Genomic DNA, 17,348 nt, shown 5'->3' with positions numbered 1-17,348 from the left:
TATTATTTTCACAAATAGGCTTACATTAACACTGCAATTAAGTTACTGTGAAAATCCGCCAGTCGCCACACTCCGGCACCTGTTCGGGTACACAGAGGGAGAATTCAGAATGTCCAATTCACCGAACAAACACATCTTTTGGGACTTGTGGGAGGAAACCCACACAGTTTTGGGGAGAACGTGGAGACTCCGCACAGGCAGTGACCCAAGCCGGGAATTGAACCCGGGTCCCTGGAGCTGTGAAGCAACAGTGCTAACCACCATGTGCCTCCACGCCGCTGTGTCAGTTATGGGGAACAAGGAAATGGCAGAGGAGTTTGTTTTTTGTTTAATATTTCTGTTCTCCTTTTTCACATTTTCTGCCAAATTTACACCCACCAACAATAAACAATCAGCAACAAATATGTCAATCCCCATAACAATAACAACAATCCCATCCTCCCACCAACCAACAAACATCAGCCCGCATGTTTACATAAACAAATTACAAAAAGGAATCAGGGATTACCCGTAGTCACCCTTCATACACACAGCCCCCCTCCCACCCACCCACCCCCCCAACTAATGTTCGATGTTATCCAGTTTTTGAAAGTGCATAATGAATAATGCCCATTAATTGTAGAACCCCTCCATCCTTCCCCTCAGTTCAAACTTATCCTTTTCAAGGGTCCAGTATTCCAACAGGTCCCCCCGCCATGCCAGGGCACAGGGTGGAGAGGCTGTTCTCCATCCCAGCAGGATCCGTCTTCGGGCGATCAACGAGACAAAGGCTACAATATCTGCCTCTGCCCCCGTTTCCAACCCTTGCTGATTTGACACCCCGAATATGGCCTCCCGGAGACCAGGGTCCAGTTTCACGTGCACCACCTCGGAAATTACCCTAAAAACCTCCTTCCGGTACTTCTCTAGCTTTGGACAGGACCAAAACATATGAACTTGATTAGCCCCCCCCCCCCCCCCCCCCCCCCCCCCCCCCGCCGCCCGCAACATTCACACACATCTACTCCTTCAAAGAATCGCCTCATCCTCGCCCTCATGAGGTGTGCTCTGTATACCACCTTCAGCTGTATCAGCCCCAACCTCTCACATGAGGTGGAGGCATTTACTCTCCTGAGCACCTCACACCAGAACCCCTCATCTATAATAACCTCTCCCAACTCTTCCTCCCACTTTGCTTTGATCTCTTCCAGTGGTACCTTATCCTCTTCCAAAATAGCTCCATACACCGCTTACACTGCCCCCTTCTCCAGTCCCCTTGTCGTCAGCACCTCCTCCAGCAATGTGGAGGCCGGTTCCTCCGGGAAGCTCTGTATCTCCTTCCTGGCAAAATCCCGAACCTGCATGTACCTAAACCCTTCTCTCTGCTCTAGCCCATACTTCGCTTCCAGCTCCCTCAATCCTGCAAACCGACCCCGAAGAAACAAATCTTTTAGAGTCTTAATCCCCTTCTCTTCCCATTTCCGAAAACTTCCATCCCACCTCCCTGGTTCAAATCTGTGGTTCCCCCGAATCGGCATTTCCCTTGACCCTGCCCCCAACCCGAAGTGTTGGCGAAACTGCCTCCAGATTTTCAATGAAGCTATTATTACCAGACTCGCTGAGTATTTACCCGGAGCTATCGGGAGCGGCGCTGTTGCTAGTGCTTTCAGTCCCGACCCCCTGCACAAACTTTCCTCCATTCTGACCCACTGGGAATCAACCCCTCTGACCCAGCTCCGCACCTTCTCCACATTCGCTGCCCAGTAGTAGTACATCAGGTTCGGGATAACCAAACTCTCTGCCTGCCTTCCCCTCTGTATCAGCACCTTTCTCACTCTGGCCACCTTCCCTCCCCATATGAACGAGGTAATCCTTCCCTCAATCTCCCTGAAAGAAGCCTTTGGCAGGAAAATCGGGAGGCATTGAAAAATAAACAGAAATCGCAGCAAAACATTCATTTTAACCACCTGTACCCGACCCGCCAGTGACAGAGGGAGACCATCCCACCTTGCCAGATCAGCTTTCACTCTCCCCACCAAACTAGTGATATTGTACCTGCGAAGCCTCCCCCACTCCCGGGCAACCTGCACCCCCAGATACCTAAAGTGAGTCTCTGCCCTACGGAATGAATGGCAGAGGACTTAAAACAGATTTTTTTGCATCAGTCTTTATGGTGCAAGATACTTTGACTATCCCATTAATACTAAAGAATGCGAATGGAACAATTAAATACCATCACTGGAGAAGTTGTATTGGACAAACTAATGGGGATAAGATAAGTCTCTTGGATGGCTGCATCCTAGGATCCTAAAAGAAATGGCTACAGGGATAGTGGATGCATTGATTGTAATTTTCCAAAAATCCTTGGATTCTGGAGAAGTACCAGAGGATTGGAAAACTGCCCATGTGACAACCCCTGATTCAAAATGGGAGGGAGGCAGAAAACGAGACACTATAGGACGATTAGCCTAACATTTATTATTGAAAAAATGTTGGAATCAATTATTAGGAAGTAATAGGAGCACATTGAGAAAATCATTATCTAATCAAGCAGAGTCAGCATGGCTTTGTGAAAGGGAAACCGTGTCTGACAATTTTATCAGAGTGTTTCGAGGAAGTCTCAACCAGAGTGAATAGAGGGGGACCAGTAGATGTGTTGTATTTAAACTTCCAGAAGGCCTTTGACAAGGTACCTCACAAACCGTTAAGTCATGAGATAAGAACCCATGGTGTTGGAGGTAGTATATTGACATGGATAGAGAATTGGTTAATGAGCAGGAAACAGCGAGTGGGAATAAGGGGTTCTCTTTCAGATTGGTGACCTGTAACCAGTGGGGTTCCACAGGGGTCAGTGCTGGGATCGCAACTGTGTACAATTTATATTAATGACTTGGGGGAAGGAAGTGAATGTACTGTGCCCAAATTTGCAGACAACATAAAAATAGATGGAAAGGCAAGTTGCGAGGGGGATTCAAACAGTTTGCAAAGAGATATTGAGAGGTTAAGCAAGTGGACAAAAAGTTGCCACATGGAGCATAATGTGGGAAAATGTGAAGTTCATTTTGGAAGGGAGAACAAAAGAACAGTATTTAAATGGAGAAAAACTGCAGAAAGCTGCAGCACAAAGGGACTTGGGGGAACTTGTGCACGGAACACAGAAAGCTAGCAGACAGGTGCAGCAGGTAATCAGGAAGGCTAATGGAATGTTGGCCCTGATTTCAAGGTGGTTGGAGTATAAGAGTCGGGAAGTCTTGCTGCAGCTGTACAAGGTGCTGGTAGAGACCACATCTGGAGAACTGAGAGCAGTTTTGGTCCCCTTATTTAAGGAAAGATATTATTTTATTGGAGGCTGTTTAGAGAAGGTTCACGAGGATGATCCCCATTATGGAGGGATTGTGTTATGAGCAAAGGTTAAACAGGTTGGGACTCTACTCATTGGAATTTAGAAGAATGAGAGGTGATCTCATTGAAACATCCAGGATTCTTAAGGGGTTTGACAGGGTAAATGCGGAGAGGATGTTTCCCTCATGGGAGTGTTGACCAGAGGGCATAGTCATAGAATAAAGAGATGTCAATTTAAGACTGAGCTGAGGAGGAGTTTCTTCTGAGAATCTTTGGAACTGAATTGTGGGGACAGAGTCCTTGTGTATATTTAAGGCTGAGATAGATTCTTTTTTTTAGTTTAAAAAAAAATGTAAATTTAGAGTGCCCAATTCATTTTTTTCCAATTAAGGGGAAATTTAGTGTGGCCAATCCACCTACCCTGCACATCTTTGGGTTGTGGGGGCGAAACCCACGCAAACATGGGGAGAATGTGCAAACTCCACACTGACCGTGACCCAGAGCCGGGATCGAACCTGGGAACATCGTGAGGCAGCAGTGCTAACCACTGCGCCACTGTGCTGCCTGGCTGAGATAGATTCTTGATCAGTCAGGGAACCGAGGATTACGGGGAAAGGGCAGGAAAGTGAACGTGAGGAATGTTAGTTTCAGACATGATCCTATTGAAATGTGCAGCAGGCTGGAAGGGCCGAATGGCCTACTCCTATTCCTTATGGTCTTAGTGTGGTCTTATTCCCACCTATCCCTGATAAACTTTCACCCCTTGATTTTCAAGAATCTATCCAGGTCTGCCTTAAAAATATTCAAAGACTCCGTTTCCACTGCCCTTTGAGGAAGAAAGTTCCAAAGACTCCCAACCCTCAGAGAAAAAAGTTCTCCGCCTTAAATGGGGCAAGTTATTGGTTTTGTAGTGACCACAATTTCTAGATTCTCCCACAAGAAGAAACATCCTTTCCACATCCATCCTGTCAAGGCCCCTCAAGATCTTACACGGTTCAATCAAGTCACCTAAACTCCATCGTACACAAGCCCAGCCTGTCCAATCATTCCTCATAAGACCAGCCTCCAATGCCAGGTATGAGTCCAGTAAAACTTCTCTGATCTGCTTCCAACACATTTACATCATTCCTTAAATGAGAGCAATACTGTACACAGTGCTCCAGATGTGGTCTCACCAATGTCCTGTATAACTGAAACATAACCTTCCTACTTTTGTATTCAATTCCCCTCACAATAAACAATGACATTCTATTAGCTTTCCTAATTACTTGCTGTACCTGTATACTCACCTTTTGTGATTAATGCTCTTGGACACCCAGATCCCTCTGAATCTCAGAGCTCTGCAATCTCTCACCATTTAGATAATAAGATTTTTTATCCTTCTGGCCAATATGGACAAAACATTTTCTCTCGTTATTCTCCATTTGGCAGATCCTATTCCACTCATTTAACATCTACCTTTTTAAAAAAAAAAATATTTTATTGAAAATATTTGGTCCACCAACACCATACATTGTGCATCCTTGACACAATATTATAACAATACAAATAACAATGACCTATTTTATAAACAGAAAATGAATAAATAATAAATAACAAAAATGAAAACTAACCCTAATTGGCAACTGCCTTATCACAAGTAACACTCTCCAAAAATATAATTTAACAGTCCAATATATAATTATCTGTCGCAACGACCTATACATATTATACAGTATATATTAACAACCCTGAGAGTCCTTCTGGTTCCTCCTCCCCCCCCCCCCCCCCCACCCCCGATCCTGGGCTGCTGCTGCTGCCTTTTTTCCATTCCATCTATCTTTCTGCGAGGTATTCGACGAACGGTTGCCACCGCCTGGTGAATCCTTGAGCCGACCCCCTTAGAACGAACTTAATCCGCTCTAGCTTTATAAACCCTGCCATGTCATTTATCCTGGTCTCCACCCCCGGGGGCTTGGCTTCTTTCCACATTAGCAATATCCTGCGCCGGGCTACTAGGGACACAAAGGCCAAAACATCGGCCTCTCTCGCCTCCTGCACTCCCGGCTCTTGTGCAACCCCAAATATAGCCAACCCCCAGCTTGGTTCGACCCAGACCCCCACTACTTTTGAAAGCACCTTTGTCACCCCCACCCAAAACCCCTGTAGTGCCGGGCATGACCAAAACATATGGGTATGATTCGCTGGGCTTCTCGAGCACCTCGCACACCTATCCTCCACCCCAAAAAATTTACTGAGCCGTGCTCCAGTCATATGCGCCCTGTGTAATACCTTAAACTGAATCAGCTTAGCCTGGCACACAAGGACGACGAGTTTACCCTGCTTAGGGCATCTGCCCACAGCCCCTCCTCGATCTCCTCCCCCAGCTCTTCTTCCCATTTCCCTTTTAGTTCATCTACCAAAGTCTCCCCTTCGTCCCTCATTTCCCTATATATATCTGACACCTTCCCATCCCCCACCCATGTCTTTGAGATCACTCTGTCCTGCACCTCTTGTGTCGGGAGCTGCGGGAATTCCCTCACCTGTTGCCTCGCAAAAGCCCTCAGTTGCATATACCTGAATGCATTCCCTTGGGGCAACCCATATTTCTTGGTCAGCGCTCCCAGACTCGCGAACTTCCCATCCACAAACAGATCTTTCAGTTGCGTTATTCCTGCTCTTTGCCACATTCCATATCCCCCATCCATTCCCCCCGGGGCAAACCTATGGTTGTTTCTTATCGGGGACCCCCCCAAGGCTCCAGTCTTTCCCCTATGCCGTCTCCACTGTCCCCAAATCTTCAGTGTAGCCACCACCACCGGGCTTGTGGTGTCGTTCCTCGGTGAGAACGGCAATGGGACTGTCACCATAGCCTGTAGGCTAGTCCCCCTACAGGACGCCCTCTCTAATCTCTTCCACGCCGCTCCCTCCTCCTCTCCCATCCACTTACTCACCATTGAAATATTAGCGGCCCAATAATGCTCACTTAGGCTCGGTAGTGCCAGCCCCCCCTATCCCTGCTACGTTGTAAGAATCCCTTCCTCACTCTCGGGGTCTTCCCGGCCCACACAAAACCCATGATGCTCTTTTCAATCCTTTTTTAAAAAAAGCCTTCGTGATCACCACCGGGAGGCACTGAAACACAAAGAGGAATCTCGGGAGGACCACCATCTTAACCGCCTGCACCCTCCCTGCCAGTGACAGGGATACCATATCCCATCTCTTGAAATCCTCCTCCATTTGTTCCACCAACCGCGTTAAATTTAACCTATGCAATGTGCCCCAATTCTTGGCTATCTGGATCCCCAGGTAACGAAAGTCCCTTGTTACCTTCCTCAACAGTAGGTTCTCTACTCTGCTCCCCTGGATGCACCACAAACAACTCACTTTTCCCCATGTTCAATTTATACCCTGAAAAATCCCCAAACTCCCCAAGTATCCGCATTATTTCTGGCATCCCCTCCGCCGGGTCTGCCACGTATAGTAGCAAATCGTCCGCATACAAAGATACCCGGTGTTCTTCTCCTCCTCTAAGTAGTCCCCTCCACTTCTTGGAACCCCTCAACGCTATCACCAGGGGCTCAATCGCCAGTGCAAACAATAATGGGGACAGAGGGCATCCCTGCCTTGTCCCTCTATGGAGCCGAAAATATGCAGATCCCCGTCCATTCGTGACCACGCTCGCCATCGGGGCCATATACAACAGCTGCACCCATCTAACATACCCCTCTCCAAAACCAAATCTCCTCAACACCTCCCACAAATAATCCCACTCCACTCTATCAAATGCTTTCTCGGCATCCATCGCCACTACTATCGCCGTTTCCCCCTCTGGTGGGGGCATCATCATTACCCCTAACAGCCTCCGTATATTCGTGTTCAGCTGTCTCCCCTTCAAACCCAGTTTCGTCCTCGTGGACCACCCCCGGGACACATTCCTCTATTCTCATTGCCGTTACCTTGGCCAGGATCTTGGCATCTACATTTAGGAGGGAAATAGATCTATAGGACCCGCATTGTAGCGGGTCCTTTTCCTTCTTTAAGAGAAGCGATATTGTTGCTTCAGACATAGTCGGGGGCAGTTGTCCCCTTTCCTTTGCCTCATTAAAGGTCCTCGTCAATACCGGGGCGAGCAAGTCCACATATTTTCTATAGAATTCGACTGGGAATCCATCCGACCTGGGGCCTTTCCCGCCTGCATGCTCCTAATTCCTTTCACCACTTCTTCTACCTCGATCTGTGCTCCCAGTCCCACCCTTTCCTGCTCTTCCACCTTGGGAAATTCCAGCCGATCCAAAAAGCCCATCATTCTCTCCCTCCCATCCGGGGGTTGAGCTTCATATAATTTTTTATAAAATGTCTTGAACACTCCATTCACTCTCTCCGCTCCCCGCTCCATCTCTCCTTCCTCATCCCTCACTCCCCCTATTGCCCGCGCTGCTCCCCTTTTCCTCAATTGGTGTGCCAGCAACCTGCTCGCCTTCTCCCCATATTCGTACTGTACAACCTGTGCCTTCCTCCATTGTGCCTCTGCAGTGCCCGTAGTCAGCAAGTCAAATTCTACATGTAGCCTTTGCCTTCCCCTGTACAGTCCCTCCTCCGGTGCTTCCGCATATTGTCTGTCCACCCTCAAAAGTTCTTGCAGCAACTGCTCCCGTTCCTTACTCTCCTGCTTCCCTTTATGTGCCCTTATTGATATCAGCTCCCCTCTAACCACCGCCTTCAGCGCCTCCCAGACCACTCCCACCTGGACCTCCCCATTATCATTGAGTTCCAAATACTTTTCAATGCACCCCCTCACCCTTAGACACACCCCCTCATCTGCCATTAGTCCCATGTCCATTCTCCAGGGTGGGCGCCCTCCTGTTTCCTCCCCTATCTCCAAGTCTACCCAGTGTGGAGCGTGATCCGAAATGGCTATAGCCGTATACTCCGTTCCCCTCACCTTCGGGATCAACGCCCTTCCCAGCACAAAAAAGTCTATTCGCGAGTAGACTTTATGGACATAGGAGAAAAATGAGAACTCCTTGCTCCTCGGTCTGCTAAATCTCCACGGGTCTACACCTCCCATCTGCTCCATAAAATCTTTAAGTACCTTGGCTGCTGCCGGCCTCCTTCCAGTCCTGGACTTCGACCTATCCAGCCCTGGTTCCAACACCGTATTAAAATCTCCCCCCATTATCAGCTTTCCCATCTCTAGGTCCGGAATGCGTCCTAGCATCCGCCTCATAAAATTGGCATCATCCCAGTTTGGGGCATATACGTTTACCAAAACCACCGTCTCCCCCTGTAGTTTGCCACTCACCATCACGTATCTGCCCCCGTTATCCACCACTATAGTCTTTGCCTCGAACATTACCCACTTCCCCACTAATATAGCCACCCCCCTGTTTTTTGCATCTAGCCCCGAATGGAACACCTGCCCCACCCATCCTTTGCGTAGCCTAACCTGGTCTATCAGTTTCAGGTGCGTTTCCTGTAACATAACCACATCTGCCTTAAGTTTCTTAAGGTGTGCGAGTACCCGTGTCCTCTTTATCGGCCCGTTCAGCCCTCTCACGTTCCACGTGATCAGCCGGGTTGGGGGGCTTCCTACCCCCCCTTGTCGATTAGCCATCCCCTTTTTCCAGCTCCTCACCCGGTTCCCACGCAGCTGTATCTCCCCCAGGCGGTGCCCCCCCGCCCGTCCCCTCCCATACCAGCTCCCCCCTCTCCCCAGCAGCAGCAACCCAGTAATTCCCCCCCCCCCCCGCTAGATCCCCCGCTAGCGTAATTACTCCCCCCATGTTGCTCCCAGAAGTCAGCAAACTCTGGCCGACCTCAGCTTCCCCCCCGTGACCTCGGCTCGCACCGTGCAACGCCCCCTCCTTCCTGCTTCTCTATTCCCGCCATGATTATCATAGCGCGGGAACCAAGCCCGCGCTTCTCCTTTGGCCCCGCCCCCAATGGCCAACGCCCCATCTCCTCCACCTCCCCTCCTCCCCCCATCACCACCTGTGGAAGAGAGAAAAGTTACCACATCGCAGGATTAGTACATAAAACCCCTCTTCGCCCCCCACATTCGCCCCACCACTTTGTTTAAACGTTCTTTTTAATAACCCGCTCATTCCAGTTTTTCTTCCACAATAAAAGTCCACGCTTCATCCGCCGTCTCAAAGTAGTGGTGCCTCCCTCGATATGTGACCCACAGTCTTGCCGGTTGCAGCATTCCAAATTTTATCTTCTTTTTATGAAGCACCGCCTTGGCCCGTAGCCCTTCGATCGCCTGTAGTATCGGGGCCAACAGCTCTTTCTTCATTTCCTTTTTGAGCTCTTCCACACAGCATTTCAAGAACTCTTGTTGTTCAGGGCCCCATGTTAAACTGCCACCTTCCGACGCCATCTTGGTTTTTGCTTGCCTTCCTTGCCGCTGTTCTAAAGGATCCACTGCAATCCGGCCACTTTCTCCTCCTTTTTTCATCCGTATCCAGGGGGGATTTCCTTCTGGTTTACCGCACAGTGTTTTTAGCCGTCAAAATTGCCGTTGGGGCTCCTATCAAGAGCCCAAAAGTCCGTTTCACCGGGAGCTGCCGAAACGTGCGACTCAGCTGGTCATCGCCGCACCCGGAAGTCTCACATCTACCTTTTTAACCTCCTTATGTCCTTGTCACAATTTACTTTCCTGCTTATCTTTGTATCATTGGAATATAGGGGCAGGACTTGGCCATTCAGCCCGTCGAGCCTGCTCCACCATTCAATACGATCATGGCTGATCATCCACTTCAATGTCTTTTCCCCACATCCTTTGTGTTATTGGGATTTAGAAATCTGTCAGTCTCTGTCTTAAACACACTCAATGACTGAGCTTCCACAGCCCTCTGGGGTAGAGAATTCCAAAGATTCACAACTTGTAGATCAAACCATTGCCCCATTCTATCCTCATTTTCCTGTCAGTTTATTTCCCCCAAAAGCCCATCCAATTTCCCTTTGGAAACATTCCAACATCTCTGCTTCTACCCGCATCGTAGGAAGTGGCTTCCAGGTATTTCCCACTTTCTTCAAATGCAAATGAGTCTCAGTGAGCACAGAAAGAGGCCATTCTGTCCATTGTTCCCATGCTAGCTCTTTGAATGAACTATCTAATTACTCCTATCGCCCAGTAAGTTCTTTTCCTCAAGAATCTGTCCAGTTCCCTTGTGAAAGTTACAGTTGAACTTCCTTCCTGCAGCTTTGTCAGGCAGTGAATCCCAACAACTCGTTCTGTTTTAAATTGAATAATTTCACAATACGCTGTGTTTGGATTTTTACAGGGGATTTGAAATGGCACCTCCCGTGTCTTCATATCTAACCCTGAGTGAGAGACGTGGCCTACCCACCCTTTCCTTAGCCTAGTCTGGTCCTCGATCTTCAAATGTGTTTCCTGTAAAAATGGCACATCCGCGTTTAAGCTCCTCAAGTGGGCGAACATGCACGACTGTTTGACCGGCCCATTCAGCCCTCTCACTCTCCATGTGATCAACTGGTCAGGGGGCGTGCCCCTCCCCCTCTCCACTGATCAGCCATAGCTTCTCTTGGGCCAGCCCCGGCCCACATCACGCAACTCTCCAGGCCCGCCCTCAGATGCCCACCATCACCAACCCCCTCCTTATCGCACTTCAACAGCACCACCTCCGTCAACACCCTGAACAACACAATCTCAATACTCTGATCACCTGCTCACCCCCCACTGCGCTCCTGTGAACTAGCTCGCCCAGCTAGCCTGGCTGACCCGCCCACAGCGGCAAACTTCCTACCCCCCACTGATCCCCCCCTCCCCCCAGCACTTCCATGGTGCAATCAACAATAACAATAAGAAAATAAAAGATGCCCTCACCCCACCTGATCCTCCAGCCTCCCAGCAAAGAACCTCGCAAGAAAGACAAACGATCCCTGAGTGAAACGAGGTTCTTCCCTGACCGTCACCCCAAACAAAACAATACAATAAAAAAGCAACAACCACAATGGGACAGAGAGAATCAGCATCTCCTCACACCTCCTCCAAAGTTCAATGTCCTTCTCCTGCCAGTCCATTGTCTCTCTCAAACTCCATCGCCTCCGCCGGCGCTCCAAAATAATCCTCACGACCATTGTGGGTCACCCAGAGGTGGGCAGGGTACAGCATCCCGAACTTCACCCCCTACTTATAGAGGGCAGCCTTGACTCGGTTGAATCCCGCTCTCTTCTTGGCCAGGTCCACACACAGGTCCTGGTATACCCAGGGCTCATTACCCTCCCAGGTACATCTCGTCTGCCTGGCCCCCCTCAAGATCTTCTCCTTATCCAGGAATCGGTGTAACCTCGCCACCATAGCCCTCGGCGGCTCGTTCGCCTGCGGTTTCCTCATCAGCGCCCTGTGCGCCCGATCAACCACCGGGGCCAGTCAAAGGCCCCTTCCCCCATCAACGTCGCCAGCATTTTGGCGACACGAGCCTGCACCGCTCCCTCAATGCCCTCTGGCATCCCCACAATTCTTAAATTCTGTCTCCGGGAGCAGTTCTCCAGGTCCTCCACTTTCTCCCTAAGCAGCTTCTGGGTCTCTCGCATCATCCCGATCTCGGCCACCAACGAGGTAAGCTACACCTCGTGCTCCCCCACCTTCTGGATCGCCTGGCTCTGGATCTCAAGCCTCAGCTCCACACGATCGATCCCCGCTCTCAGCGGGTGTACCACCTTCTCCAGATCCTCCAGAGCCTCCACCCTCTGTTGGCTGAAAGTTTCATTCAGAAAGTCAACCAGCTGCTCAGTCGACCATTGAGCTGGTCGGGCTGACCCCTAGCTCTCCGCCATCTTTCCCTGTGTCACACAAAGAGCTTCTTGCTCTTGCAGCTCCTTTCTTCTAAACCCACTTCTGGTCCACAAATCCATTCACCGATGGAGTAAAGTCTTCCTCCACCACTCTTAAACCATTTTCCTTCAAAACATCCGCCCAGCAACTGGGGAGAAGGACCAAAAATTCCACCTCGAGCAGGAGCTGCCAAATGTGCGACCACTCACTCCATGGCCGCTACTGGAAGTCCGATTATTTCCAGTCTTGTAATATTATTCGTCACTCAGTGCTATAGAACTTGTGTGTTGCTAAAAAGAGGGACCAGCAGTCGAGGCTTTTCATCCTCACTCATCCGGACAGATCCAAGAATAGCAAATTTCAAAGGGAACAATTTTTTTGAAAACAGGTCCTGATTGTTTGGCAAGTCAGAATTGATTGGGCAATTCTTTGCCATGTTGATTGCAACACAGAGCAATTGACTCCCAATATTTTTGTGTAACTAAAGGGGTGAAAAATGTCCAGCTACTTTTATTCCAGTAATACCAATGATTTATCAGGCCTCTACTTTCTTGGGCAGGAAGTGGTGAGCATGGATCTGTGAAGCTGGATGAATCAGCACCTTTCGGAGAATTTGGAGGGTGTATATTATGTTTTCGGAATAACTAGCTACGGAAACAGACAAAAGTCTGCCTTGGTGCACCACTAGGTGTGAGAAGAGAATTGGAATGGAATATTAGGTACTGCACAGTGACACTGGCCAGAGGGATGTGGATGGAAATTTACTTTTGGGAAATGAGAGAGGAAAGAATGTTCCATAGAAACTGAAATTGTCTGTTCTATGTTTCTAGCTTGTAATGACAGGAATGAATTTTGTGATCTCCTTTTACAGGATATTAGAAAGTTGAGGATTTACAGAAAGTAAATCTCAAACCAAACATCACATCAAGATCTGACAGAGTCACTCGATTCATCTGGACCGGAATATCATTGGCATTTGAAGGTGGAAGGAGAAATGTTTATCTGTTCTGACTGCTTCAAAAGATTTTAAACATCAGTGTGACTGGAAAAGCACCGAGACACACGCACCCGAGTGAGAGTGTTCCAGACTGTGAAAAGAACTTTAACCAGTTCCACAACCTGAAAAACATTGCACCATTCACAGCGGAGAGAGGCCTTATCTCTGTTCTAATTGAGGAAAAGATTTCAACTGACCAGTAAATCTGGAGGGAGACCAGGATACCCACATCATGGAGAGACCATGGAAATGTGGGAATTGTGGAAAAGGATTCAAAGTCCCGTCTGAGCTGGAGATTCATCGACGCAGTCACACTGGGGAGAGGCCGTTCACTTGCTCAGTGTGTGGGAAGGGATTCACTAAGTCATCAACATTACTGAAACACCAGCGAATTCACACTGGGGAGAAGCCATTCACCTGCTCTCAGTGTGAGAAGGGATTCACTCAGTCATCCCACCTGCGGACACACCAACGAGTTCACACTGAGGAGAGGCCGTTCATTTGTTCACTGTGTGGTAAGGGATTCTCACTCTCATCTCACCTTTTGACACACCAGCGGGTTCACACCGGGGAGAGGCCATTCACCTGCTCCGAGTGTGGGAAGAGATTCTCTCAGTCTTCCACCCTCCTGACACACCAGCGAGTTCACACCGGGGAAAGGCCTTTCATCTGCTCCGGTGTGGGAATGGATTCACTCTCTCATCCCACCTGCTGATACACCAGCGGGTTCACACAGGGGAGGCTCTGTTCACCTGCCCTGACTGTGAGAAGGAATTCACCCGATCGTCCAACCTGCTGACCCACCAGCGAGTTCACACCAGGGAGAGGCCGTTCACCTGCCCTGACTGTGGGAAGAAATTTATTCAGTCATCCCACCTTCTGACGCACCGGCGAATTCACTCCGGGGAATTTTAACAGGGATGTCTCTGTAGGGTGGACGATTGACTGAATCCCTTCCCACACTGAGCACAGGTGAATGGCTTCTCCCTAGTATGAACTCGCTGGTGTGTCTGCAATTTGGATAACTGAGTAAATCCCTTCCCACATTGAGAGCAGGTGAATGGCCTCTCCCCAGTGTGAACTCGCTGGTGGAGCAGCAGGGTGGATGACTGGCTGAATCCTTTGCCACACTGCAAACAGGTGAATGGCCTCTCCCCAGTGTGAATCCGCTGGTGTATCAGCAGGGTGGATGACTTTTTAAACTTCTTTGCACAGCGAGAGCAGCTGAACCATCTCTCTCCTCTGTGAATGTGCTGGTGGAACATCTGATCCACAGAGTTCTTAAAGCCACCACCACTGTCAGAGCATTTGAAGTGTTTCTCACGGTTATGACTGTCCTGGTGTTTCAGCAGGTTGTATGACTGACTGAATCCCTTCCCACACACTGAGCAGGTGAACGGTCTTTCTCCAGTGTGAACCCGTTGGTGTCTCAGCAGGGCGAATAACCTAGTGAATGTCTTTCCACAGTCAGAGCAGGAGAATGCCCTCTCCCTGGTGTGAACTCGCTGGTGGGTCTGCAGGTTGGTAACTGACTGAATCCTTTGCCACACTCAGAGCAGGGGAATGGCCTCTCCCTGGTGTGAACTCGCTGGTGGAGCAGCAGTGACTGAATCCTTTGCCACACTCAGAGCAGGGGAACGGCCTCTCCCCGGCGTGACTGCGTCGATGAATTTCCAATTGCGATGGGCCTTTGAATCCCTTCCCACAGTCCTCGCATTTCCACGGTTTCTCCATGGTGCAGGTTTCCACGTGTTTCTCCAGGGTCAACGATTTATTCACGCCTTGTCCACACACACGACACGTGTAACTGGTTGAAGCTCTTTCCACAGTTAATGGTCTGGAACACTCTCACTCGGGGGTCTGTGAGTCTCAGACCCTTCCCAGTCACACTGATGATTATAATATTTTTAACCAGGCAGGACAAACAAACAACTTATCCTGAAGATTCCAAGGCCAATAATATTTCCGTCTCAATGAATCAAAAGATTCTGTCAGATCTTCCTGTGACGTTGCATTTGAGATTTGTCTCTGAATCCTCCCCTTCTAGTAGCCTGTAAAATAAGTTGACAACAATTCAGCATTGTCTGTATAGGATAGAAATTTAGAATACACAATTCTAGTTTCTATGGAACATTCTTTCCTCATTCGTTCCCCAAAAGTAAATCTCTGTCTCACACACTCTTCTTCCATACACACTTTGCTTTATCTAACACACAGCCTCCCAAATCTCCAAAAGGTGGCAGGACATTCTGGTGGACAGGCCAATTCTCACCACTTCCGGTACAAGAAACAGAGTCCTGATAATCATATATAGAACTGGAATAAAATTAGTTGGATATTTTGCACCTTTAATCAATACTCAAAAGATTGATGATCAAACTGTTTTATTCACAATAGCAAAGCATCACCCAATCAATTCTGATTTGCCAACCAATCAGGACCTACTTTGAAATGAATGAAAATCGCTTATTGTTACAGGTAGCCTTCAATGAAGTTACTGTGAAAAGCCCGTAGTCGCAACATTCTGGCGCCTGTTCGACGAGGCTGTTACGGGAATTGAACCGTGCTGCTGGCCTGCCCAGTCTGCTTTCAAAGCCAGCGATTTAGCCCAGTGTGCTAATGTTCCCTTTGAAATTTGGTATTCTTGCATCTGTCCTGATGAGTGAAGATGAAAAGTTTCAACAGAAGTCCCTTTTTTTTTTTAGCAATGCTTAGTTCAGTAGTACCAAGTAATGAATAATATCACAAGACTGGAAATAATAATCATTGCATCTTACAGAGAACTGTAAATAATATATTGAGTCAGTAATATGTAACAACACTGAACATAAATCTGTTCAGTGTTAATTTACTGTCCCCTTAAATGTCAGCCATCTCCTGGGGAAACCAGCCCTTTCATTGAACATTAGGAAAGAGACCATCCTTTTAGCCAGACAAATAAATGTGTCAAGCTGAGGGAGCAAAGGATGTCAATGTCTTTGAGAGAGCGCGAGAGACCTGGGCCAAGCTTTCCAGAGTCTGCACCCTCCCTGGATTCACTTCCTTTCCCTTCAGTTGCTGCAAGTGACCAATGTCACCCAGAATGAGAAAATAAATGGGGAAGGTTGAGACATTAATTTTCTGCTGTTGCCCAGAGGAGGAAGCTTCAGTCTAAAATTCTTGTCCAACTTCCGCTTTCTGACCTCACAGTGGAGTCCTGCCTGAATCAACCAACGGGAATCACGCTGCTCCGCAATGACGTCTCCAGATTCCAGTGCGCATACCCGGTACGGACACGGGAGCCCCGCCCCCATCCATTGCTCCCCTTCCCCCCACACCACCGAAATGCAAGGTTTCCCAGCAACGGGCTGATGACTCCGGCCAGAGCGAGAAGCCGCTCGGTGATCTCCCCGCGGCCCGGGACTGCGCATGCCTAAAGGAGAGGGACAGGTGCGCACGTTCGGGAGGGAGCCGCCTCCTGACCTTTCTGCTGAGATGTTGGCCAATGGGAAGAATTGGAGCGCCGGAAGGATTCTTGTCCTCCAGCCAATCAGAGCACGAGCTTTGTGTGAGTGAAGATTGTCTTCACTAAAATTGTCTGACTAAAAGGATAATATAATAATACAATAATAATCACTTATTGCCACAAGTAGGCTTAAATGAAGTTACCGTGAAAAGCCCCAGGTCACCACATTCCAGCGCCTGTTTGGGGTGGCCAGTACTGGAACTGAACCCGCGCTACTGGCATTGTTCTCCATTGCAAGCCAGCTGTTTAGCCCACTGTGCTAATCCAGACACTGGTCTCTTTCCTAATATTCCCAATTGAAGGGCTGGTTTCCCCAGAAGATGGCTGACATTTAAGGGGACAGAAAAGTAATATCAGACAGAGATATATCTAATGTTATATGGCACAGATTAGATATATTAGTGATGGTTCTGTAATAAAATACATTTATTATTTCCAGTTGTGTAATATTGTACTGTCGCAACATTATATATTTCCAGTCGTCTCTTCCATTAGAGGGTTGTTTGTCTCTTGAATTCTCTTCTGCAGGGACCAATGGAGGCTTTGGGGGAGGTCATTGAATATATGCACAGATGAGCTGGATAGATTAAAAAACATATTTTTATTGGTTTTTAACAATGAACACAAAGTTACAGAAACATTGGTGGAAAATGGGTGCAGAGAAAAAGGGATATTCCCAGCATAAATACAAGGAACACATTGCAGAATTAATTTGGGACAGGATATTTGAGGGACCAGAGCCT

General features: G+C 48.5%; 2 protein-coding genes across 3 annotated transcripts in view; one reads left to right on the top strand and one right to left on the bottom strand.

Annotated features, from left to right (window-relative positions):
• Positions 1–17,348, bottom strand: part of LOC140422297 (uncharacterized) — a 380,604-nt gene that overhangs the window by 160,179 nt on the left and 203,077 nt on the right. The gene's annotated exons all lie outside the window — the stretch shown is intronic.
• LOC140422304 (uncharacterized) overlaps positions 1–17,348 on the top strand; it is a 41,030-nt gene that overhangs the window by 12,186 nt on the left and 11,496 nt on the right. The window contains exon 1 of one of the 2 annotated variants that reach the window (XM_072507334.1): positions 16,425–16,647. The exons of the other annotated variant lie outside the window; for it this stretch is intronic. The gene's annotated coding sequence lies outside the window, so the exon portion shown is untranslated. Of the gene's footprint in view, positions 1–16,424; positions 16,648–17,348 lie in introns of those variants that run through there. 2 annotated transcript variants of the gene reach the window in all.

The sequence above is a fragment of the Scyliorhinus torazame genome, chromosome 5 (genome assembly GCF_047496885.1).
Source record: "Scyliorhinus torazame isolate Kashiwa2021f chromosome 5, sScyTor2.1, whole genome shotgun sequence".
NCBI classification, from domain to species: Eukaryota; Metazoa; Chordata; class Chondrichthyes; order Carcharhiniformes; family Scyliorhinidae; genus Scyliorhinus; species Scyliorhinus torazame.
This window is presented reverse-complemented; position numbering and strand designations above follow the sequence as displayed.